We start from the raw sequence: 25,455 nt of genomic DNA, 5'->3' as shown, positions 1-25,455 counted from the left end.
AAGAATAGATATATGTATAAGTATAACCTAATCACTTTGTTGCACACCCGAGACTAACAACATTGTTAATCAACTATACTGTAACATAAAATAACAATTACAAAAGCAGTTTAGCAAATAATGCTTACTGCCTTAAACTCCAGAGTCCATTCTTCATGCCTAGCTATAGATTGAGATATATATATATATATATTATTTATTGCTGTAGTTCAGTTGCTAAGTCGTGTCTGACTCTTTACTGCCCCAAAGACTGCAGCACACCAGGCTTCCTTGTCTTCTACTGTCTCCTGTAGTGAGGTCAAGCTCATGTCCATCAAGTCAGTGATGCTATCCCACCATCTCATCCTCTGCCACCCTCCTCTCCTTTTGCCTTCAATCTTTCTCAGCATCAGGGAACATTATATGTACATGTATATATACATGTATATTTACACTATATGCACATGTTTAAAAAAACACCTCAAAGCACTTAGCCTATTATTTTAAATTGGTGTTACAAAAATTTCAATCATGTTTCGTTATGCCATTCATTTTTGGGGAATAGATCTTCTTCCATGTCTTCCTCTACTTGTCAAGCCGACTCACTTTGCATTACATCTGTCGTTAGCTGTTTTGGTTCTGACATCCTGAACTTTCCTTGATACTCAATTCTTGTTCCTAATCGTGCTTAATTAAGCTTTCCTGCCTGGCATTCTAATGAGACTCAACCAACTTGACAAGCCTTATCCCGACTTCAAGATTCATTACATCAACTTGTTCAGTGAAGCCCTCTCCTTCACATTTTCTCTTAAAAAGATAAATTAGAATTCATAAGAGACATCACTTTGTTGACACAGAATCCACACAGCCAAAGCTAAGGTGGTTTTTCCAGCAGTCATGTATGGTTGTGAGAGTTGGACCATAAAGACGGCTGAGCACTGAAGAACGGATGCTTTTGAACTGTGGTGTTGGAGAAGACTCTTGAGAGTCCTTTGGACTGTAAGGAGATCCAACCAGTCCATCCTAAAGGAATCAACCCTAAATATTCATTGGAGGGACTGATGCTGAAGCTCCAATACTCTGGCCAGCTCATGTGAAGAACCAACTCATTGGAAAAGACTGTGATGCTGGGCAAGGTTGAAGGCAGGAGGAGAAGGGGGTGAAAGAGATTGAGATGGTTGCATAGCATCACCAGATCAATGAACATGAACTTGCATCAACTCTGGGAGAGAGTGAAAGACAGGGAAGCCTGGAGTGCTGCAGTCCATGGAGTCGTAAAGAGTCGGACAAGACTTAGTGACTGAACAACAACAAAAGTACAAACCAGGGTCAATGTTTTGTTTTTTTTTTCTTAACCCTAAAACATTGATGCAGTATTTGTAAGCTACTCTTGTGTGTCCAGAAAGCTATGGTGGTTTTTCCGGTAGTCATGTATGGATGTGAGAATTGGACTATAAAGAAAGCTGAGCGCTGAAGAATGGATGCTTTTGAACTGCGGTGTTGGAGAAGACTCTTGAGAGTCCCTTGGACTGCAAGGAGATCCAACCAGTCCGTCCTAAAGGAGATCAGTCCTGAATATGCATTGGAAGGACTGATGTTGAAGCTGAAACTCCAATCCTTTGGCCACCTGATGCGAAGAGCTGACTCATTTGAAAAGACCCTGATGTTGGAAAAGATTGAAGGCAGAAGGAGAAGGGGACGACAGAGGATGAGATGGTTGGATGGCATCACCGACTCAATGGACATGGGTTTGTATAGACTCAGGGAGTTGGTGATGAACTGGGAGGTTCATGGGGTCGCAAAGAGTCGGACACGACTGAGCGACTGAACTGAACTGAATTGTGTTTGTGATTGTTATTTCAAAAATCTATGAGATTTAAGATGTGACTGTGACTTAACCAAGAGCAGCCGGAGTGAAAATGCAGCCCAAGGCCACCCTGTCTTTTCAGGAACAAGAAGCTAATTGCTTATGACGCCAATTAAGCAGCTTCGGGTGCTCAGTTGAGTCTTTTTTGATTGGAGAACAGACATAACAAGAACTTGTAACATTACAGCTTACACAAGTGGTGAAGATACGTTCCCATGACTTATTCACATTATAGAGCAAGAGACCCAGAGGAACTAGAAAACTTGTTCAAAATCCCTCAGCAAATAATTAATTAGCCACAAGGACATAATCAAAATTATGAATCTTGTTCTAATGCTTTTCTCCTGCCTTATGTTTCTTTTGATCCAAAGGTCAAAAGGTCTCGGTAAGATTACCTGGAATACTAACAGTAATAATAAGTCCCACTCAGCGATTGCTTACTGGGCTAAGTTCTGCCTACAGCTTAACATATGCTATTTACATTTTTTCAACAGTTTTGAGGCTGGCGTGATTATTCCCATTTGACAGAAGCAAATTGAGTTTGGATAAAGATTAAAGATTATTCCCAAAACCCAGAGGTAGGAACTTTTAGAGGATATAATAACTAAAGAAATGTTTCATTTAAAAAGTGAGTATTTTTCCTGGGGATAAATCCAGAAAAGAAGAAAACTAAAAGGTTGACACACCCCAGTGTTGATGGCAGCAATATTTACAACAGCCGGGACATGCACACAACCTACATGTCCATCAACAGATGAATAGATAAAGAAGACATGGTATGTATATACAATGGAATATTACACAGCCATAAACATAAGGAAATAATGCCATTTGCAGGTACATGGATGGACCTAGAGATGATCATACCAAGTGAAGTAAGTCAGACAAAAGACAAATATCATGTGATATTGGTTATATGTGGAATCTAAAATAGGACACAAATTAGTGTGTTAGTTGCTCAGTCCTGTCTGACTCTTTGCGACCCCATGGACTGTAGCCTGCCAGGCTCCCCTGTCCAAGGGATTCTCCAGGCAAGAATACCGGAGTGGATTGCCATTTCCTTCTCCAGGGGATCTTCCCGACCCAGGGATCAAACCGGGGTCTCTAACCTTGTAGGCAGATTCTTTACTGTGCGAGCCACCAGGGAAGCCCCACAAATTAACTTATCTATAAACAGAAATAGATCCAAAGACATAGACAAACTTGTGGTGACCAAAATGGAAAGGGAGGGGGAGAATAAATTAAGAGATTTGGGATTAACATATACACACTACTGTATGTAAAATAGATAACCAAGGACCCACCATATAGCACAGGGAACTGTACTGAATATTTCACAATAACCTTCAAAGGAAAAGAGTCTGAAAAAAGTGGATGCATATATGTATAACTGTATCACTGTGCTGTACGGCAGAAACTAACACAATATTACAAATCAACTATCCAATTTTTTAAGTGAGTATTTCATTTTTACAAATTCTAGCGTAAAAGTCCATAAAATGTTCTGCAGATTTTCAGGAGGCAGATATTTTTTGTCACCCTTCTCTTTCATGCTAAGAGTTCCCAATTCCATCATCTTGTTGTTATTTTTACCCTGATACACATACACACAAATGTGTATTATTTTATTATGGCCTTCAATCTGTTAACTAAATCCTAGTGGAAATCTTTTTTTTTCCCCTTCTAAGCAATTTGTAAATCTTTATGTGTAAATATAAAGACTCTTGGCTATGGAATACATCATGATCTTCATGCTGGCAAATCTACCATCTCATTAAAAATTAATTTAAATATAATATGCATAAGGAACAAGGTCCTACTGTAGAGAACAGGGAAGTATAATTGATATTCTGTGATAAGCCATAATGGAAAGGAATATAAAAAAGAATGGAAAAGAATATATATAAGTGTGTGCATATATATCTATATATATACATACTTATATATACACACACACAGTTAGCTACATATTGGCACTTGCCATCCACCTCTACAAATATTAAATCAGGTGCTGCTGCAGCTGCTGACCTTCAACACCCCCTGAAAGGAGCTCAGGGTGGAAAGCAGAAACAAAGCAATCTGGGAAAAACTGGCAGGACAGGTCTTCAGATAGTTAGATATTTTCAGGAGCTGATTTTATGAACCCAGGTCTTGTGTCTCACCTCATATCTAGAAAAGCACTGAATTCCTTCATGGAGATGACTGTTTCTCGTGATTAGTGAAACCTTCTGCAAAAAATAAGTGTCTGGCTGCATGTATTCCCCTTCACCAAAATCACATTTATATTGACCTTTGCCCTTGCCTCCTTGGAGCAGCCTGTCAGAGCTATCTGAGGTGCTGTCTCCTGGGGTGCACGCCTCAGTTTGCCCCAAACAAAACCTAGCTGGGAACGCTCATTTTGTGCACTTAAGTCTACAATATGTATACATAACTGAGTCATTTTCTCATGTAGAAGACATTAACACAACACTATACTTTGATAAAATTTTAAAAATATGAAAAATGCAGAAAAAATTAATTTAAAGACGCTAGTTGAGCCGCCTGACATTATTGATGGAGAACATACTCACAGGGTAACTATTATATTCCAGTCGTGGGTTTTACAGTGTAGATGGAAAGTCTGTTATGATGTCGGCTTGTGGTTGACAGTACTATGCTAGTCATAATATCCTTATTGCTTGAACCTCATGAGTATTCCTGCCTGGAGAATCCCATGGACAGAGGAGCCTGGAGGGCTATATAGTCCATGGGGTCACAAAGAGTTGGGCATGACTGAGGTGACTTAGCATACATGCATGCATGACTGAAAACATACTTTTTTTTTTTTTTCCTTAATATTTATTGTTATTTATTTGGCTGTGCTGGGTCTCTGCTGCAGCATAAGAAGAGTTAGTCGTGGGATGTGGAATCTTGTTCCCTGAGCAGGGATCAAACCGGAGCCACCTGCATTGGTAGTGCAGAGTCTTAGCCACTGGACCACGAGGGAAGTCTCAAAATAGAACCTCATTTTTAAATTTTTTTAATGTATTTTTTAATTGGAGGAAATCTGCTTTACAATGTTGTGTTGGTTTCTAGAGCTGGAGGCATCAGACTTCCTGGACATTAGACTATACTACAAAGCTACAGTCATCAATCCAATATGGTACCAGCCAAAACATAACTTTCCAATAGCACTTTCTGGCTATTTCTGCTTGCAACCTCCTCCCTAAAGCCCAGTAACATTTCTCTCTATACTTTTAGACATAACAATAAGGTCAAGTCATCTCCATAAAAAGACGACCATCCAAGCGGGCAGATTGTAAAGAAGGGCACTGCACAGAGATGAGGGCTTGGTCCACTGAGACGTGGGCTTGGCCCAGAGATGCTAACTTGGTCCACAGAGATGCAGGCTTGGTCTACAGAGATGAGGACTTGGTCCATAGAGATGAGGCCTTGGTCCACAGAGATGCAGGCTTGGTCCACTGAGATGGGGGCTTGGTCCACTGAGATGAGGACTCGGTCCACAGAGATGCTGAGTTGGTCCACAGAGATGCCAACTTGGACCACATTCCTGCACGTCGTCGGTGCATAAAAATGATTCAGTCTGTAACCCAGAAGGGTGGGATGGGGTGGGCAATAGGAGGGAGGTCCACGAGGGAGGGGACATATGTATACCTCTGGCTGATTCATGTAGATGCATGGCGGAAACCAACACAATATTGTAAAGCAGTCATCCTGCAATTAAAAATAATTTAAAAAATGACTGAGTTCGTGAAAATGATTTGAGGCTTCACCTGGTCATTTGACATCAGGGGTTCTGACTAATGTCCGCCGGTGCTTGCTTGGGGCTTGATGCCCGGCGGTTCCACCGGCTGTCACTTGGTCTAACCACACAAAGCGGCTGGAACGTGCATGAAGGATTAATGCCCACTGCAAGCTGAATCCATTACAGATGCACTCACCTACAGACTTCTCTTGTGTCTACCTCCTTAGGCAATAACATTATTGGAAAATCCCGTCAGAACATAACTTCCCCCGTGTACTGAGTGTTTTGCCCTAATGTCTATTATTACGCTTGCTTATTTTAAGACAGATGCATCACTGTGAATAGTTACCTCTGCTCACCAGCCAATTCATGAATTATTACCTCAAAGTATTTTTTTGCATACAAATTTGTAAGTGAATGCCACAGAATGCATTATTTTTCTGGATATGAAAGTTTCATCTCATTGGCAAATAAAGGGTATCTAAAAGCAATCAACGTTACACACAGTTTTATACTGAGTTTATAGAAAAATCAATTAGCATTGTTGATGCCTGTGTGTTTTTTTTTTTAAATATTTGATGTAGTTACAATCACAGAGATTGAAAAGGACTTTGACAGCACATTGGAGTTGGGTTAGATGCAAAATGCAGGAGAGGAAAAATGAGAACTTTCTAAATTGAAGGAAGAGAAAAATGAATGGAATTCTGCCATTTGCAACACCGCAGATGGACCTAGAGATTATTATGCTGAGTGAAATTAAGTCCGAGGGAGAAAGACAAATACATATGATATCATTTAGGTGTTGAACCCAAGAAAATAAAACAAATGAATGTATGTGTAAAAACAGAAACAGACTCACGGATACAGAAAATAAACTGCTGGTCACCAGTCGGGAGATTGAGACCAGAGGATTATTCTGGATTAAGAAGGACCAACTACTATGTACAAAATAAATAATCATTGCATTGGGAATACACTGCATATAGCCAAAGATTTTCATTGGCAAGACGGACTTGGAGCTGTCACAAAATTCAACTTTTCTAGTGGCAGAACTTGACAGTGGTTTATGAGAAAATGCTGTCAAAAATGAGGTGGTTTTATTTGCTATCTCACTGCCACTGTTTTCCTTGAAAATTTAATAACTATAAACTGACACACGGAGTTTACAAAACTTAAAAAATTGTAAAAAGTGAAGTACATGTATACTCCCAGAGGTATCTGTAACACTGTGCTGAATCTACTTCCATTTTTTTTTCAGATGTGCAAAGCCACACACACACACACACACACACACACACACACATTGTTGTTTGTTTAGTTGCTCAGTCGTGTCCGACTCTGCGACCCCATGGAGTGTAGCCTGTCAGGCTCCTCTTTCCATGGGATTTCCCAGGCAAGAATACTGGAGTGGGTTGCCATTTCCTCCTCCAGGGGATCTTCCCAATATACGGCTACCACTATCACCAAATCAAAGAACAGAACCCAAGCAGGACTTCACAAGCTCACCTCTTGCCATAGAGATGTCTACTTGCCATAGAGACATCTCTTCTCTTCCAAATGGCAACTCTTTCCCCCTGAGATTTAACACCAAAGAAATGCTTCCCCAAGTTTTCTTTAACTGCAGATGTCTCGGCTCATCCTTATAGTTCAGTTCAGTCCAGTTCAGTCACTCAGTCGTGTCTGACTCTTTGCGACCCCATGAACCGCAGCACGCCAGGCCTCCCTGTCCATCACCAACTCCAGGAGTCCACCCAAACCCATGTCCATTGAGTCAGTGATGCCATCCAACCATCTCATCCTCTGCCGTCCCCTTCTTCTCCTGCCCTCAATCTTTTCCAGCATCAGGAAAGGAGATTAGGTGTGATGTAGCATGGGGTCCCAAAGAGTTGGACACGACTGAGCGACTACAAAACAGCAACAGCAAATTTATCCATTCCACTGTTAGTGGACATCTGTATTGTTTTGAGTTTTAGCAGCTACATATGTTATAGAGACTCTTTGGCTCATATAAGTCAACAACCACAAAAAACAAACAACCCAATTAAAAAAAAAATAGAAGACGTAGACAGAACTTTCTCCCAAGAAGACATACAGATGGCCAAGAAGCACATGAAAAGATGCTCAACATCACTAATTACTGGAGAAACGCAAGTCAAACGGACAATGAGGAATCAGCTCACACTTTCATAATTCCCATGATTAAAGTGTCTACAAATGATAAATGCTAGCGAGGGTGTGGAGAAAAGGGAACCCTCTTACACCGCTGGTGGGAGTGTAAATTGGTACAGCCACGAGAGCAAACAGAATGGAGGTTCCTTAGAAAAGTAAAGATAGAATTACTATGTGATCCCAGAATCCTGGTCATCTATCCAGAGAAAACATTAACTGGAAAAGCTACACGCAGCCCAGTATTCATAGCAGCATTATTCACAATAGCCAAAGTCACGGAAACAACTTAACGGTCCATCGACAGATGAACAGATGAAGATGACGTGGTACATATACATGGTGGAATATTACTTGGCCATGAGAAAGAATGAGATAATGCTTTTTACAGCAACACTGATGCATCACAGTGAGTTAAGTAAGGCAGACAGGGAAAAAGACAAGTATCCCATGATATCACTTGTATGTGGAATCTAAAATATGACACAGATGAGTTTATCTAAGAAACAGAAACACTCACGGACCTAGAGAACAGACCTGTGGTGGGCTACAGTCCAAGAGGTTGCAAAGAGTTGGGCAAGACTGAGCACGTAAGCAAATTATTGATCATACTAGGAATAGAGCCAGTCAACACAGTTATGAAAGTACACTTCAGTCTTGCGGGTTGTCATAAAGCCAGGTAAACAATATAATAAGCTAATATGTTGTAAAAATGTACATATACTAATACTGAAACAACATTAATCAAAAAAATACTATGTGTTCCTCCCATAGTTGAGGGAGTGGGGAAGATAAATGAAGTGAAAATCGCTCAGTTGTGTCCGACTCTTTGTGAACCCCATGGACTGTAGCCCGCCAGGCTCCTCCGTCCATGGGATTCTCCAGGCAAGAACACTGGAGTGGGTTGCCATTCCCTTCCCCAGGGGATCTTCCCAAGCCAGGAATCGAACCTGGGTCTCCTGTATTGCAGGCAGATGATTTACTGACTGAGCTATGAGGGAAGCCCATAGTTCATATAGTTAATAGATATAGGTTAATAGTTAGGTTAATCGTTAATAACTGCTACCAGGTGGTGCTACTGGTAAAGACTCTGCCTGCCTAATGCAGAAGATGTAAGGGACATGGGTTCAATCCCTGGGTCAGGAAGATCCCCTCAAGGAGGGCATGGCAACCCATGCTAGTATTCTTGCCTGGAGAATCCCATGGACAAAGGAAGCTGGTGGGCTGCAGTCCATAAGGTCACAAAGAGTCAGACACGACTGATGTGACTTAGCAAGCATGAATAACTGATAATAATGTTAGTAGTTAATAATATAGGTTAATAGTTAATAAGGTTCATAGGAATTAACCAGGGTTAAACTATTTTAACAGATAGCTTACTATGTTTCTGTCATAAAAAACATGACTTTGACATTTCCCAAATATGTATCAGATACCTCAAATGCCATGACATTGCTTAGCATTTTGTTTTTCCTCTCCCCGACAAAGGAACATAGTCTGAATATTTAGCTCTTTCGCTGCAATTTTGTAAATTGGAAACCTTTACATCCCAAATAATATTGTTTTACCATATACCAGCTAATGTGTAGAAAAATACCGTGAATTCATCTAACAGATATGTGAAACACAGTACTCCTCTCTGTTTACTTGCTGGATATAATCTTGCACAATTCATTCTGAAAACAAATTTCCATAGTAACGCAATGTTTTATAAGATGCACTGACCCATGGAGTTGCAGGTTTTCAGTCATAAGCTGGCAGCTGTCCTTGAGGGAGCTAAAAATAAACCCCACATTAATGCAAAACATCTCCATAGAAGCACATTCTGTTTTCACAAAACCTGCTTTCGAAATAGATGTTTGACTAATACTCTTCTTATTGAAACGCTTAACATTTGTCTTCCTACTTTGTGTACGGAGTAATTCTACGATATCCCAAAGTATTGAAACTTCAAAGATTTGGTGGCTCTCACTCTAATATCTGTTGTTCAGTCGCTCATTCATGTCTGACTCTTTACGACTCCATGGAGTGTAGCACGCCAGGCTTCCCTGTCCATCACCACCTCCTGGAGCTTGCTCAAACTCAAGCCCAGTGAGTGAGTGATGCCACCCAACCATCTCATCCTCTGCCATCCCCTTCTCCTCCTGCGCTCAATCTTTCCCAGCATCAGGGTCTTTTCCAAGGAGTCAGTTCGCATCAGGTGACCAAGGTACTGGAGCTTCAGCTTCAACATCAGTCCTTCCAATGAACACCCAGGACTGATTTCCTTTAGGATGGACTGGCTGGATCTCCTTGCAGTCCAAGGGACTCTCAAGAGTCTTCTCCAACACCACAGTTCAAAAGCATCAATTCTTCAGCACTCAGCTTTCTTTATAGTCCAGCTCTCACATCCATACATGACTACTGGAAAAACCATAGCCTTGACTAGACGGACCTTTGTTGACAAAGGAATGTCTCTGCTTTTTAATATGCTGTCTAGGTTGGTCATAACTTTCCTTCCAAGGAGTAAGCGTCTTTTAATTTCATGACCGCAGTCACCCCTGCTCTCTGTAGTTACTTTCAAAACAATCAGAAGAAAACAGGTCTGGTAACTAAGAAAGATGGAAACTCAAAGGTTAGAAAAGCTCTTGAGAGTATCTTTCAGATACTGGCAAACTAGAGAAAGGAAGAGACCCTGATGCTGGGAAAGACTGAAGGCAGGAGGAGAAGGGGACGACAGAGGATGAGATGCTTGGATGGGATCACCGACTTGATGGACACGAGTTTGAGCAAACTCCAGGGGATGGTGAAGGACGGGGAAGCCTGGTGTGCTGCGGTCCATGGGGTCGCAGAGAGTCGGACACGACTAAGCCACTGAACAACAAAGAGAAACCAGATAAAAATTTACAGTGAAAAAAAAAACACTAGAAAAGCTGGACAAAATAATTTTCTAAAGTGTGACTGTAGTTACTAGGTCAATTCTTAGTGCATTTTGTGGTGATTTCTTCCTAAGACTGTCTCCTAACTGTTGAAGAGGCAACTGAAATGCTGTGAAGGTGAACAAATATTTTAATAGCCTCATAAATTGTGCAGGAAAAATTTAATGCAGTGCCCACAGGCACTGATGAGATTTTCTATGTTTTGAATGGAGATCCTAAAAGTTATATCCTAGTGATAAGTGTGAGCTAGAAGAAGTCTGCCCAGCACCAGAGAGAAAACTCAATGAACCCTGGAAAATATGTCATGATTATCTAGGATTAGCAATGCCCACAGCCATCTAGTGGCAGCAAATGCAATTTTTTTTCCCCCTCTGAATGAAGAAAGTCATTCAAGACCTACAGTTATTCCTATGTTTTCATGTATAATGTCTGGTCCTCCATTTAAAATGATTAGGTACTTGAAGGCATTAAAAAAAATGACATCAGCAAAAGCCAAGAGAAATAATAATAAAACAGAGTAATGAAGAACGAGCATATTGTCGTATCTGAAAATGACAAAATACAAAATAGTTTTCAACATTTTTTTCTCCCATCCCCCATCCCCACCCCCGTGGACCATTTTTAAAGTCTTTATTGAACTTGTTACAGTATTTCTTCTGATATTTATGTTCTGGTTCTTTGACCTCAAGGTATGTGGGATTCAGCTCCCCAGTCAAGGCTGAACCTACATACGCTGTGTCTGTTTCAAGAGTTCTAGCAAAAAATGTTCACTTTGGGGCTACCCCACTGGCTCAGTGGATAAAAATCCGCCTGCCAAGGCAGGAGACATGGGTTTAATCCTTGGTCCGGGAAGATTCCGCATACCATGGAGCAAATAAGCCGGTGTGCCACAAGGACTGATCCCGGGCTCTTCCAGAGCCTGGGAGCCGTAAAGACTGAGCCCACAAGCTGTGAATACTGAGCCCATGTTGTACAACCACTGAAGCCCTACTGCCCTAGAGCCCGTGTTTCACAGCCAGAAAAGTCACAGCGATGAGAAGCCCACGCATCACAACGTGAGAGTCGCCCCTGCTCCCCAAAACTAGAGGAAGCCCCGCTCACAGCAACACAGCACAGCCCAAAATAAATAAAATTATTTAAGAGTGTATCTTTTTTAAAATTGGTAAAACCACGAGAATGTCTGTCTTTTCTGTAACCTTCTCAAGCCGATATCGGAGAAGGTGATGGCACCCCACTCCAGTACTCTTGCCTGGAGAATCCCATGGACAGAGGAGCCTGGTAGGCTGCAGTCCATGGGGTCGCTAGGAGTCGGACAAGACTGAGCAACTTCCCTTTCACTTTTCTCTTTCATGCATTGAAGAAGGAAATGGCAACCCACTCCAGTGTTCTTGCCTGGAGAATCCCAGGGATGGGGGAGCCTGGTGGGCTGCGTGTCTATGGGGTCACACAGAGTCGGACACGAGTGAAGCGACTTAGCAGCAGCAGCAGCAAGCTGATATCTCAGAGGTGGAAAACCAGTCTTGTTTCAAGGAGCGTTGAATATAAACATCCAACTAAAGGTGGCGTTCTCAAAGACGAAAAACAAACTGTAAAGATTCCAATTCAAAGGACTTATTATCAGAATGTATTCATTTAATAAAAAGATGTGCAACCCAATGTAACTATATATCATTTCACTGCAATGAATATAACAATACATCATTTCTCTGTGAACATCTGCTGTGTGACATTCCTTTTATATTAAGAGCAGATGTAAAAATTAATAGACTTCCCTGGTGACTCGGGTGGTAAAGAATCTGCCTGCAGTGCTGGAGACCTGGGATTGATCCCTGGGTCGGGAAGATCCCCTGGAGGAGGAAATGGCAACCCACTCCGTTATTCTTGCCTTCAGAATCCCATGGATGGAGGAGCCTGGTGGGCTGCAGTCCACAGGGTTGCAAAGAGTACAAAACAACCACGTTTATAACTTTAATATGTCAATTAATATTAAAGTCAATATGCCAATTAATATAGTATCTAAAAATTGCCTAGAAGTTTGCCTTTTCCCCTTCTTTATGCTCATTCAGGAAAATGCCTGCCATTTCCAAAATTCCTGTAGGTTCCTTGGGAGAAGCAACAGGTGTAGACTTGAGTTTTATCATACACCCATGAATTAATTACAGGCTCTTTGTTCAGTAATGCTCCTTCCTTAGTGAAAGAGTCCTGCATCAACAAATTGCTGTGACTCTGAACATTGGCTAAGATCTGTGATCCCCTATGATACTGATTTACGTTTTTGCCAGGAAGAGCTAGAAAATCCCCCTCTTTGTGTATCAAGTAGCACCTATTTGGTTACGACAAACCTAGACAGCATATTAAAAAGCAGATACATCACTTTGGCCACAAAGGTCCGTCTAGTCAAAGCTATGGCTTTTCTAGTAGTCATGTCTGGATGTGAGAGCTGGACCATAAAGAAGGCTGAGTGCCGAATTGATGCTCTTGACCTGTGGTGTTGGAGAAGACTCTTGAGAGTCCCTTGGACAACAAGGAGATCCAACCAGTCCATCCTAAAGGAGATCAGTCCTGAGTGTTCATTGGAAAGACTGATGTTGAAGCTGAAACTCCAATCCTTTGGCCACCTGATGTGAAGGGCTGACTCATCTGAAAAGACCCGGATGCTGGGAAAGATTGAAGGCAGGAGGAGAAGGGGACGACAGAGGATGAGATGGTTGGATGGCAGCACTGACTTGATGAACACAAATCTGAGCAGACTCTAGGAGACAGTGAAGGACATGGAAGCCTGGAGTGTTATAGTCCCTGAAGTCGCAAAGAGTTGTATACAACTTAGCAAGTGAACAAGAACAATTGAGTTATTTCATCTTCTGAGGTCCCGTGATCAGTGAGTTCAAGACTCTGAAATCCAACATATGCTCTCCTGCTGTCCTCCTGTGGAGTAGTTCACGTGTCATGTAAGAAAATTAAATGTACTCTATGCTTCACCCCCTCAGGATCCCTTGACTCAAACTGAGATGAAACAGAGAGTGCAATTCTGATCTTTCCAGGAAAAAAACATCCTAAAAGCAAAATCTAGAATGATCAAACTGTTTTCAACAGTGTCTGAGAACAAACTTCAAGAATACTCACAGAAAATTTTAGCCCTGAAACAAACAAAAAATGGTCAACCTAGAAATTGATACCAAGTAAAAATACTTCTCGCTTTCAGAAAGTTAAAAAAATATATATATTTTTGGACATATGAAAGTTTGAGGTAGTTTATCACAAGCGGACCTATAGTATAAGAAATTGCATGCAGAAAAGAAATTTTACCAGGTGGAAATATGGATCTAATCCTAGTAATTCAGTTCAGTTGCTCAGTTGCGTCCGACTCTTTGCGACCCCATGGATTGCAGCACGCCAGGCCTCCCAGTCCATCACCAACTCCCGGAGTTTACCGAAACTCATGTCCATCGAGTTGGTGATGCCATCCAGCCATCTCATCCTCTGTCGTCCCCTTCTCCTCCTGTAATAAAGAAGTACAATAAAAAGTACCCGAGTGCACCTTCCCTGGTTGTACAGGGGACAGGAATCCGCCTGTCAAAGCAGGGGACATGGTTTTGATCCCTGGTCTGGGAAAGTCACATATGCTGTGAAACCTCTAAGCTCATGTGTCACTAGAAAAAGCCTGTGTACCGGTGAAGACTCAGCACAACCAAAAATAAATAAATGCATATTTTTTTTTTTTAAAGTACATGTGTAAGTGCATAAGGTTATTTTATTTCATCTCTTTAATGGATCATTGGATATTGAAACAAAAATTAAAATGTAGCTTGTGGTTTGCAGCATATGAAAAACTAAAATGCATGAGAACATGGCACAATATTCAGAAGAGGAGAAACTGAAGTTAGTCATTCCAAGAGAAGAAAAGTAAAAATTTTCCAAGGTTCTTATACCATCTACGAAACAATGTAATATCACTTGAAAGTAAATTGTGACAAGTTAAAGGCTTAGCCTATAAAAAGTAAATGAACGGTTAATAGAACAAGAAAAAGAATTAGAGCTAATGTTTTTTAAAAAAAAGAATTAGAGCTAATATGATGACAAATGAGACACAATGGGAGGATAAGAATTATTCAGGCAACCCAAAAGGATGAGGAAAATAAGAGAAAAGTGAACAAACAACAGATGGACAAATAGAAAAAAAAATAAAAGTGATCGTGCGTTTATTCTTGACTACAACAAATTTAGATGTAAAAGACTGAAGACTTCTCACTCAAAGATAGAGTCTCAGAACATATAGAAAGCAAGACCTCGCTTTATTCTGTTTATAAGAAACACATGACATAGACACAAAGGTTAAGATAAAGTGATGAAAGAGAATGTAACAAACTAACGTTAATCAAAATTGTGCTGAGAAATCTATATTAGCATGAGATAAAATAGATTTTTAGGGCAAAAGCTATTGTCTTGGATAAGGAAGCTCATTTTATAACAATAAAGGGTTCAGTTCATCAAGAGAACATGTGTGTCCAACTCTTTGCGGCCCTGTGGACTGTAGTCCGCCAGGCTCCTCTGTCCATGGGATTCTCCAGGCAAGAACACTGGAGTGGGTTGCCATTTCCTCCTCCAGGGGATCTTCCCCACCCACGGTTTGAACCTGCAATTCTTGTGTCTCCTGCATTGGCAGGTGGATTGTTTACCACGGAGCCATCTGGGAAACCCCCATACCACACTTGATCTTAGCAGGAAGGCTGACGAATGCATATAAGATTCTTCAGTGTTTATGCATCTGATACTGCTGCTGCTGCTGCTGCTGCTAAGTCGCTTCAGTCGTGTCCGACTCTGTGCGACCCCATAGACGGTAGCTCACCAGGCTCCCCCGTCCCTGGGATTCTCCAGGCGAGAATACTGGAGTGGGTTGCCATTTCCTTCTCCAATGCATGAAAGTGAAAAGTGAAAGTGAAGTCGCTCAGTCGTGTCCGACTCCTAGCGACCCCATGGACCGCAGCCTACCAGGCTCCTCTGTCCATGGGATTTTCCAGGCAAGAGTACTGGAGTGGGGTGCCATTGCCTTCTCCGATAAGAGAACTTCAAAATACATGAAGGAAAAACATGAAGAGAATTGCAAAGAATTAGAGATTTCAGTACCCCTCTTCAATAACTGATAGAATAGCTAAAAATTCAGTACGTAGGTAGAAGCCAATACATGGAAATTTTTCACAACGCTGTTGCATATCTTCAGTCATTTTAATGACGGAGCCCCAGTTTCTGAAACGCATTAATTAAGGTATAACCAACATGTATTAAACTGCACATATTTAAACCATATAACTTGATGTTTTGATGAATGTATATAATGGTGAACTCAAACCCCCAAATTTACATAGACTCCTTGGTAATTCCTTTTTTATGTCCTACCCAACCCTTACCAGTCAATCCTTAAGACTAAGGTCAAGAGGAGAAGGGGGCATCAGAGGATGAGATGGTTGCATAGCATCAAAGACTCAAGAGACATGAACCTGAGCACACTTCAGGATAGTGAAAGACAGGGGGGTCTGGCATTGCTGCAGTCCATGGGGTCGCAAAGAGCTGGACATGACTTAATGACTGAACAACAGCAACAACTCACCCCCTGCTAAATGACTGTGATTCCAAAAAGGCCATCAGAAGGAAAACTACGATTTGAAACCATATCATAAAATAATGAAAGCATAATATTTGTTTTGGAAGGAAACAGATGAGAATTGATTGGAAGTACACTGATATTTCTATATTCTCTTACTAGAAAATGGATAAGGAAATGGCAACCCACTCCAATATTCTTGCCTGGAGAATCCCATGGACAGAGGAGCCTGGAGGGCTACAGTCCATGGGGTCTCAAAGGGTCAGTCACGACTGAGTGACTAACTTTTACTAGAAGAAGTTTGCTGCTATCTAAGGAACTTTCCATCTTATGAAGGTAGTCAAGTAAAAATATGATGTATTAAAGAAAGGAAAGCATTAATAAAGAGGGAATTGACTATTTACTCATTGTCTACTGAGCCTTGGCAAATATGGCAAAGAAATGCCAATGTATGTGGCAAGGTGTCTGCTTATAATTACGTGGCAGAATTACCACAAAAATACAACACACACATACTAACATATTGTGATACAACTAGACTGCTATTATTCTAAGTGACCAAAATTGACTCAAGAAAGAATGATAGTGAACCAGTTCCCCCTAAAAGACTGAGTAGATGGTATGTGTTTTGAAAGCCATCAGGGGATGGGAAAGTGAGTCAATAAAAGTTGCTAGTGGCTCAGCGGTAAAGAATCCACTTGCAATGCAGGAGACGTGGGTTCGATCTTTGGGTCGGGAAGATCCCCTGGAGGAGGAAATGACAACCCACTCCAGTATTCTTGCCTGGAGAATCCCATGGACAGAGGAGCCTGGAGGGCTACAGTCCATGGGGTCAAAAGCAGTCGGACACAACTGAGCGTACACACACACACACACACACACACAAATCAGAAATAAAGGGTCTTTGGCGAAACATGAACTCCTCAGACAGGTTATCATTACTTTCATGGTACATCAGTGGCGGACAGAAGCTGAAAACTGAGTGAAACAACACAGAAAAATACTGAAAGATGCAAGTCTACTTTCATCATGTCCAAATCAACAAACTTTAACATTTAAACATAAAACATTTAGCAAAATCCAGCAGTAGAAGGCATGCTTTACTTTTCAGATAAGTTGAAAGTTGAAAAATTGTTAAATCAGTTAAACACACACACACAGTTCAGTGCAGCTTTGGAAGCTGCTTCTTAATGGAACTGCCCATAAAATGTATGAATCCCATAAGCATGTTATCATTTCTTCCTCTTTTTTTTTTTGCAGGGGGGAAGTTGCATAGCATGTGGGATCTTAGTTTCTTGACCAGGGATCAAACCCACACCCCCTGTAGTGGAAGCGTGTCATTCTAACCACTGGACCACTGGTCCCTTACTATTTTTTAAAAAAATTTAGATTTATTCCATTTGATGCTTAAGTATTTCTTTAGATGTCCAAAGTGAAATGAAGTGAAAGTTGCTCAGTTGTGTCCAGCTCTTGGCGACCCCATGGATTATACAGTCGACGGAATTCTCCAGGCCAGAATACTGGAGTGGGTAGCCTTTCCCTTCTCCAGGGGCTCTTCCCAACCCAGGGATCGAACCCAGGTCTCCCTCATTGCAGGCAGATTCTTTACCAGCCGAGCCACCAGGGAAGCCCAAGAATACTAGAGTGGGTAGCCTTTCCCTTCTCCAGGGGATCTTCCCAAGCCAGGGATCGAACCCAGGTCTGCCTCATTGCAGGCGGATTCTTTACCAGCCGAGCCACCAGGGAAGCCCAAGAATACTGGAGTGGGTAGCCTTTCCCTTCTCCAGGGGATCTTCCCAAGCCAGGGATCGAACCCAGGTTTCTGGCATTGCAGGCATATTCTTTACCAGCTGAGCTACCAGGAAAGCTAGATGTCCAAGAATGTGCACAAATAATCAACACATTTCAACTCTGCCTGTCAAGTAGAATAATACCATCCCCAGTAACTGATACTGTATCGACTTTTCAATGTAACAACTGAAATAGCACTCAAGTTGGTTAATCCCACAAAAAACCGGAGACCTTAAGATGCTTTCAGGATAACCGTGGAAAATAAATGCACTTCCCGTTTGGTCTTGTTTTGCTCTCCTTCTCTCCCTAATCTCCGGGCTCTGTGCAATGCTGCTTCATCTAGTTATTCAATCTTTATCAAACTGAATTGTGCTGATAACACAGTTCTCGTGTTTCATTCGCGGTCTGGGGGCCAGCGGTAAACTCGTTGAGGATCCGTTACTGTGACAGCCTGGTGTGGGGGGGTGTCCACAAATCCATTCCTGTCTGAACACATGTATTCCTAGAAAACTGTCAGCAGAAAAAGAAGACCAAGAGCATCATTTGTAACCTGTTTCTCAAGGCGTTTCTGACAACAAGCCTCGTTTGAAAGGACCGTTCTCTACACAGTGTACCATCCAAAATGAACTTCCTGATCATTTTTTACATTATTAGACAGAGCTTCTATTTTCTTGGCTGTTTTCCTGCAACAGGACATCTTGGAAGCTGAGGTTTTCATGGCAATACTGACTGGTGAGAAATCATGTAAAAAGATCACTCCATATCTATTTCAAGATATATGGAATATCATATATGGAATATTATATGAAATATATACACTCCAAATAAAAGAAACACACTAAAGGATATATACTATGTCCCAAACACTACTTATTTTGACCTTTTTTATTGTAAAAGTCAGACGGCTCATATGGTAAGGAGTCAGCCTGTAGTCTGGGAGACCTGGGTTCAATCCTTGGGTTGGGAAGATCCCTTGGAGGAGGGAATGGCTACCCACTCCGGTATTCTGGCCTGGAGAATCCCCACAGACAGAGGAACCTGATGGGCTACAGTCCATGGGGTCACAAAGAGTCGGACACGACTGAGCGACTGACACTCTCACAGGCTCAAAGGTCCATTGCAAAAGTCGTATCTAATGAGGGGAAAAAAGATATCATTAAAAATGGATAACCACATGAGACATCAAGGCATTCGATGCCTCCAAAACATTGGTCCTCCATTGCCTCATGCGTGCTCAGTGGCTAAGTCGTGTCTGACTCTGAGACCCCACGGACTGTAGCCCGCCAGGCTCCTCTCTCCATGGGATTCTCCAGGCAAGAATACTGGAGTGGGTTGCCATGCCCTCCTCCAGGGGACCTTCCTGACCCAGGGATCAAACATGGGTCTCCTACATTGCGGGAAGATTCTTTACCCACCGAGCCATTGGGGAAGCCCATTTCTGCCTCCTAGAGGTAAATACTTAGTAAAATGTTCTCATCTGTCCCTCCAAGAATATTTATAAATGAGCATCTCTGTGCTTGTCTTCACTAAGTGAGTTCTGCACTGCAAAATGAGATGCTAACTGATGGTCCTACTCTGACTGGGTAGGATGTTTGAGTTCTCCAGGGTTTGCTTCTGCTTGTCTCTTTCTTTCCCTGGTTCACCACCTTGGCAATGCCTGTAGCTCTCTGTTCATACCAGCCCAGTCACAGAGAGATACCAGAGAACACCCTTCCAGATTCAGGGCTGCCTGTTTGTACAGCTTCCTCATCCTGCTTGCCTGATCCCGCAGACTCCAGCCATGTGAGGTTCTAAGAAATGAGACCAGCACCTTCGCAGCTCAGAAGAGCCACTTGACTATTCTAAGCTTGCTCACCCACCGGGAATTCACACTCAGGCAAAAAGCTACGCTCACCCCATGAATTCTCTGTTTTCTCAGAAGACCATTATCCTGTCTGCCTGCTGGTCAATACCAGAAGGCAGTGGTCCCAGATGGCCAAGACACACATGAAGGAATGCTCCATACCACTAATCATTAGAGAAATTCAAACAGAAATGACAGTGAGGTACGACTTGCATCAGTCGGAATGGCCATCAAAAAAAAAAATCTACAAAAATAGATGCTGGAGAGGGATGCCTCTTGCAGCATTGATAGGAATGTAAATTGATGCAGCCATTTATGGAGAACAGCACAAATGTTTCTTAAGAAACAAAAAAGAGAGTTACCGTGGGACCCACCAATCCCATTCCTGGGCATATATCTGGGGAAAAGTTTTAAATTAAGAAATTGTTGATTGCACTGGCTCTTTGCTGCTTCCTGGGCTTTTCTCTAGGTGGGTGAGGGATAATTTTCATTGTGTTGCTGGAGAAGACTCTTGAGAGTCTCTTGGACAGCAAGGAGATCCAACCAGTCCATCCTAAAGGAAACCAGTCCTGAATATTCATTGGAAGGATTGATGCTGAAGCGGAAGCTCCAGTACTTTGGCCACCTGATGCGAAGAGCTGACTCATTGGAAAAGACCCTGATGCTGGGAAAGGTTGAAGGCAGGAGGAGAAGGGGACGACGGAGGATGAGATGATTGGATGGCATCACCGACTCGATGGACATGAGTTTGAACAAACTCTGGGTCCGTGGGGTCGCAAAGGTTTGGACATAACTGAGTGACTGAACAACAATGTCATCAGTGTCAATAATGAACAGAATTACTAGCTTCAGCCTCATTTCTCCCCAGATTTAGAAATGTTCCAATCCCTATAACTTTCACTTGGGTCATATTTCCTAATTTTCTAATCTAACAGGATGTGCTTGATAACTATGGCTATTTTAATCACCTCTTTAGTAACTGTTTTCCCAAGTCTATGAGAAAAAGCTTGCCACTTTTCCTTATCTTTTCTTTCAGCGGCATCCCAAGGCTTGTGGGATCCTAGCTCCCCAGCCGGGGATATAACCGGGGCCCTTTGGCAGTGAAAGCGCAGAGTTCTAACCACTGGACCAGCAGTGAAGTCTCAAGCTATGTCCTTTCTCTCAGACCTGTCAAAGAAAAAGAAAGAAAGTGAAGCCACTCAGTCATGTCTGACTCTTTGTGACCCCATGGACTGTAGCCCACCAGGCTCCTCCGTCCACGGAATTTTCTAGGCAAGAACACTGGAGTGGGTTGCCATTTCCTTCTCCTGACCCAGGGATCGAACCCGGGTCTCCTGAATTGTGGGCAGACACTTTACCATCTGAGCCACCAGGGAATCCCACATAGTATATAGGTCAGACCTGTCAAAAGTCTATCCTATATACTATGTGTGGGCTTCCGTAGTAGCTCAGCTGGTAAAGAATCCGCCTGAAATGCAGGAGACCCTGGTTCGATTCTTGGGTCGGAAAGATCCCCTGGAGAAGGGCATGGAAACCCATTCCAGTGTTCTTGCCTAGAGAATTCCCATGGACAGAGGAGGCTGGCAGGTTCCTCCATGGGGTTGCAAAGAGTCGGACATGACTGAGTGGCTAAGCGCACATATGCTATGTGTCATTTGTATGAACTACTTTATAAATCCTAACTGTGCTATGAGACACAGCCCTCGATCTTTCTGGTCATCAACGTGCCATTCAAGGCCAAGTTCAATTCTATCTGGGATTCTCTCACTGTGAGAGCCTCTCTCTTCTTAGCAAAAAGATCATACTTCCTTTCCCTTACTGGGGAGTTCTCGTCATACCTAAAATAATCACCTGCCAACTCTACAGTTTCCTGACTGTATAGTTCAGAGCAGAGGGGGGAATTACTTCAGCGAAATAAAAGAACACAGATTCGGGTGACTCTGAAAGCGTCTAATGATTTCTTGGGTGGACAGTTGCTTGCTCATTCAAGAGCTAAATAACTCACAAGAAAAGCTCTTAGGAGAGATTTGTTTCTCCCTTGGCATGGGATGTGGGATCTGAAATTTCCTGACCAGGGATCAAACCTGTGCCCCTTGCATTGGAACTGCAGAGTCTTTACCACTGGACCACCAGGGAAGTCCCCCAGTGACAAGATCTTTAGATAAACGTCATCCGTGTTGCTAACTAACCGGTGGTCAAAGGATTCAACTGGGCTTCCCTGGTGGTTCAGCTGGTAAAGAACCCGCCTGCCAATGCAGGAGATGCAACAGATGTGGGTTCCATCCCTGGGTTGGGAAGATCCCCTGGAGAAGGAAATGGCAACCCACTCTGCTGTTCTTGCCTGGAGAATTCCATGGACAGAGGAGCCTGGTGGGCTACCGTCCACGGGGTTGCAAAGAGTTGGACATGACTAAGTGACTTTCATTTTTCATAGTTGTATAATATTATATAAGTATCAGGTGTTTATATCCTAACTTGAGAAGCCAAAGCAACCGCGGATAACATCCACCAGTAGACTTTGCCACGCCAAAATTAAAAATACCAAGTAATTAAGACCTCTGGGCTTCCCACGTGGCTCAGTGGTGAAGAACCTGCCTGCCGATGCAGGAGACGCGAGAGATGTGGGTTCTATCCCTGCGTCAGGAAGATCCCCTGGAGAAGGAAATGGCAACCTGCTCCGGTATTCCTGCCTGGGAAAATTCCACGGACAAGGGAGCCACGGGACATGAGCCAAGAGTTGGACATGACTGAACCGGCACGCACATGCAAAGGATTCAGCTCAAGCCACTTCAGATCATTTCTATGCCGCCTGAAGCCACGAGTTAGGTTTGAAAGTAGAGCAAGCAGGTTTATTCTTAGCACGAAGTCAGATATTTCTGTAACCCAGGAGGGCTGGAGGAGAACGCGGGTGGTGCTGTTTAGAGAGACATCAGAGAGCTGATGAAAGCGTTAAGCCCCGGAAGGTGATGGTCACAGCCTTTTACTCGCCGAGAGGGCAGGTCTCAGGGACCGCCTTTATGGCAGAAACCCTGCAGAGGGTGTCTCTGCACTTTCAGCGCTTGACAATAAATTAGGCTGGGCAGGACCCCCTCCTGGGCAAACCTCTCTTTTTATCTACCTTGCTCTGCGGTTCTTTATCACAAGCTGAAGCTCACGGCATCCTCAGAAAAACATGAGATGTCACCACTGGAAGCACAGCTGGGGAGGTCTGCCTGCTTTCCCCAACTCCCGGTACACGCCATTCATCTTCAGTGAAACATTGCTTTCCCATCTCCTTTCATCAAATGTCAGCAAATAAAATATCACATTTAAAAGTCATTCGTGCTATGCAGGTACAAAATATTTTATTCCTGTGAACAGAAAGGGCTCTTGCTTTTTATCGGAGTGGAAAGGGCAGAAAGGTCTCTTGCTTTTTCTCGGAGTGCACAGAAGATCTTCTGAATTTTAAATCAGTTCAGAATGGCTCGAAATAGTAGCTGAACGGGCAGTCGTCACGGCGACCGGGGCTCTTGGGGGAAATAAAAGAGGCTACTCAGTCAACGAGAAAGCAGAGAGTTTATAAATTCATTGCTAAGTAAAGTCTGGCAGTTACGAAGCCGCTGATGAGTAAAGACGCTGAAGAACCTCCTAAGTGCTGTACAAAAATTTCCTCCGTGTCATCATGTACCAACAGGGCTTATAGAGTCACCATCCAGAACTAATGGAGCTGAAATGAAATTGTAAATCCGTGTGCTGTGGATTTGCTTGGCATGGAAGCTGTTAGAGATCTTGGAGGCTGAAGGTGGAAGAGATACACCGATACCATTTACAAGTGGTGAAAACAAAAACCATCAAGAAATAAAAACAAGTCAAGTTGTATGTGTATTTATAATTGTCAGTGCTTGCCCACTGAAGTAATGTGAGCAGTTTTTGTTATATTTTTTTAATTTATTTTTAATTGAAGGATAATTGCTCTATCGTATTGCATTGGTTTCTACGTGGATCATTTTCTTAGCCTTTTTGGAATTTGTCACAATATTGTTTCTGTTTCACGTTTCGTTTTTTGTTGTTGTTGTTATTGTTTTCTTTTTTTTGGCCACAAGGGATGTGGGAATCTTAACTCGCCTGAAAAGTGAAAAATGAAAGTGAAAGTTGCTCAGTTGTGTCCGACTCTTTGCAACCCATGGACTATACAGTCCATGGAATTCTCCAGGCCAGAATACTGGAGTGGGTAGCCTTGCCCTTCTCCAGGGGATCTTCCCAGCCCAGGAATCAAACCGGGGTCTCCTGCATTGCAGGTGGATTCTTCACCAGCTGAGCCACAAGAGAAGACCAAGAATACTGGAGTGGGTAGCCTATCCCTTCTCCGGCAGATCTTCCCGACCCAGGAATTGAACCGGGGTCTCCTGCATTGCAGGTGGATTCTTTACCAACTGAGCTATGAGGGAAGCCCTAGCTCCCCTACCAGGGATTGAATCTATATCCCTTTCACTGGAAGGCAAAGTCTTAACCACTGGACCACAAGCAAACCTGTTTGAAACAATATGCCTAGCCTATGTTTTGGAAGAAGAATAAACACTTTGTTTTTATCAATCACTTTGGGAGGAAATGGAGAGTATTTTATTATAACATGTGTCATATTCATTCTACCATATCTGAAATTTTCCTTATTTTGATATTTGAAGAGTTATCAGAAATATTCACAGTTTGTCACTACTTTGCTGCATAATCATGAGTATAAGTACATGAACTTGACAGAAAATTATAATGACTGTATAAAAAACTGTTGCACCTTCAGGTAGAGAAACTAAACAAGAAAACTGACTAATACAGTTAGAATGACATATAGAATCAAATTGAAAAAGTGAAAAGTGAAAGTTAGCCGCTCAGTCGCGTCTGCCTCTTTGTGACCCCATGGACTGTTGCCCGCCAGGCTCCTCTGTCCATGGGATTCTCCAGGCAAGAATACTGGAGTGAGTTGCCATTTCTTCCTCCAGGGGATCTTCCCACCCAGGGATGGAACCTGGGTCTCCTGCATTGCAGGCAGACTCTAATTAAGAGTTTGGGATTAACATATACATGCTTCTTCACATAAAATAGATAAGCAACAAGGATACACCATATAGCACAGTGAACTAAACTCAATATTCTGTAACAACCTATAAGGGAAATACATCTGAAAGAGAGCAAATATATGTATCTATTTGTATAATCGAATCACTTTGCCATAAAGCAGAAAAACTAACACAACATCGTATATCAACTATGCTGCTGCTGCTGCTAAGTCGCTTCAGTCGTGTCCGACTCTGTGCGACCCCATAGACGGCAGCCCACCAGGCTCCGCCGTCCCTGGGATTCTCCAGGCAAGAGCACTGGAGTGGGTTGCCATTTCCTTCTCCAGTGCACGAAAGTGAAAAATGAAGGTGAAGTCGCTCAGTCGTGTCCGACTCCCAGCGATACTGCAATTAAAAAAAAAAAAAAAGAATCAGGGACTTCTCTGCTGGTCCAGTGGCTAAGACTCCATGCTTCTACTGCAGGGGGCGTGGGTTTGATCCCTGGTCAGGGACT

At 42.6% G+C, this 25,455-nt stretch overlaps 1 protein-coding gene across 1 annotated transcript in view; it reads right to left on the bottom strand.

Moving 5' to 3' along the window:
* The window catches only part of LOC145536933 (uncharacterized), a 159,448-nt gene that overhangs the window by 57,958 nt on the left and 76,035 nt on the right, over positions 1-25,455 (bottom strand). The gene's annotated exons all lie outside the window — the stretch shown is intronic.

This window comes from Giraffa tippelskirchi, chromosome X (genome assembly GCF_054371585.1).
Source record: "Giraffa tippelskirchi isolate mGirTip1 chromosome X, T2T-mGirTip1v1.2.pri, whole genome shotgun sequence".
Lineage (NCBI taxonomy): Eukaryota > Metazoa > Chordata > Mammalia > Artiodactyla > Giraffidae > Giraffa > Giraffa tippelskirchi.
Note: the sequence above shows the minus strand (reverse complement) of the source record. Positions and strands in the feature narration are given on the sequence as shown.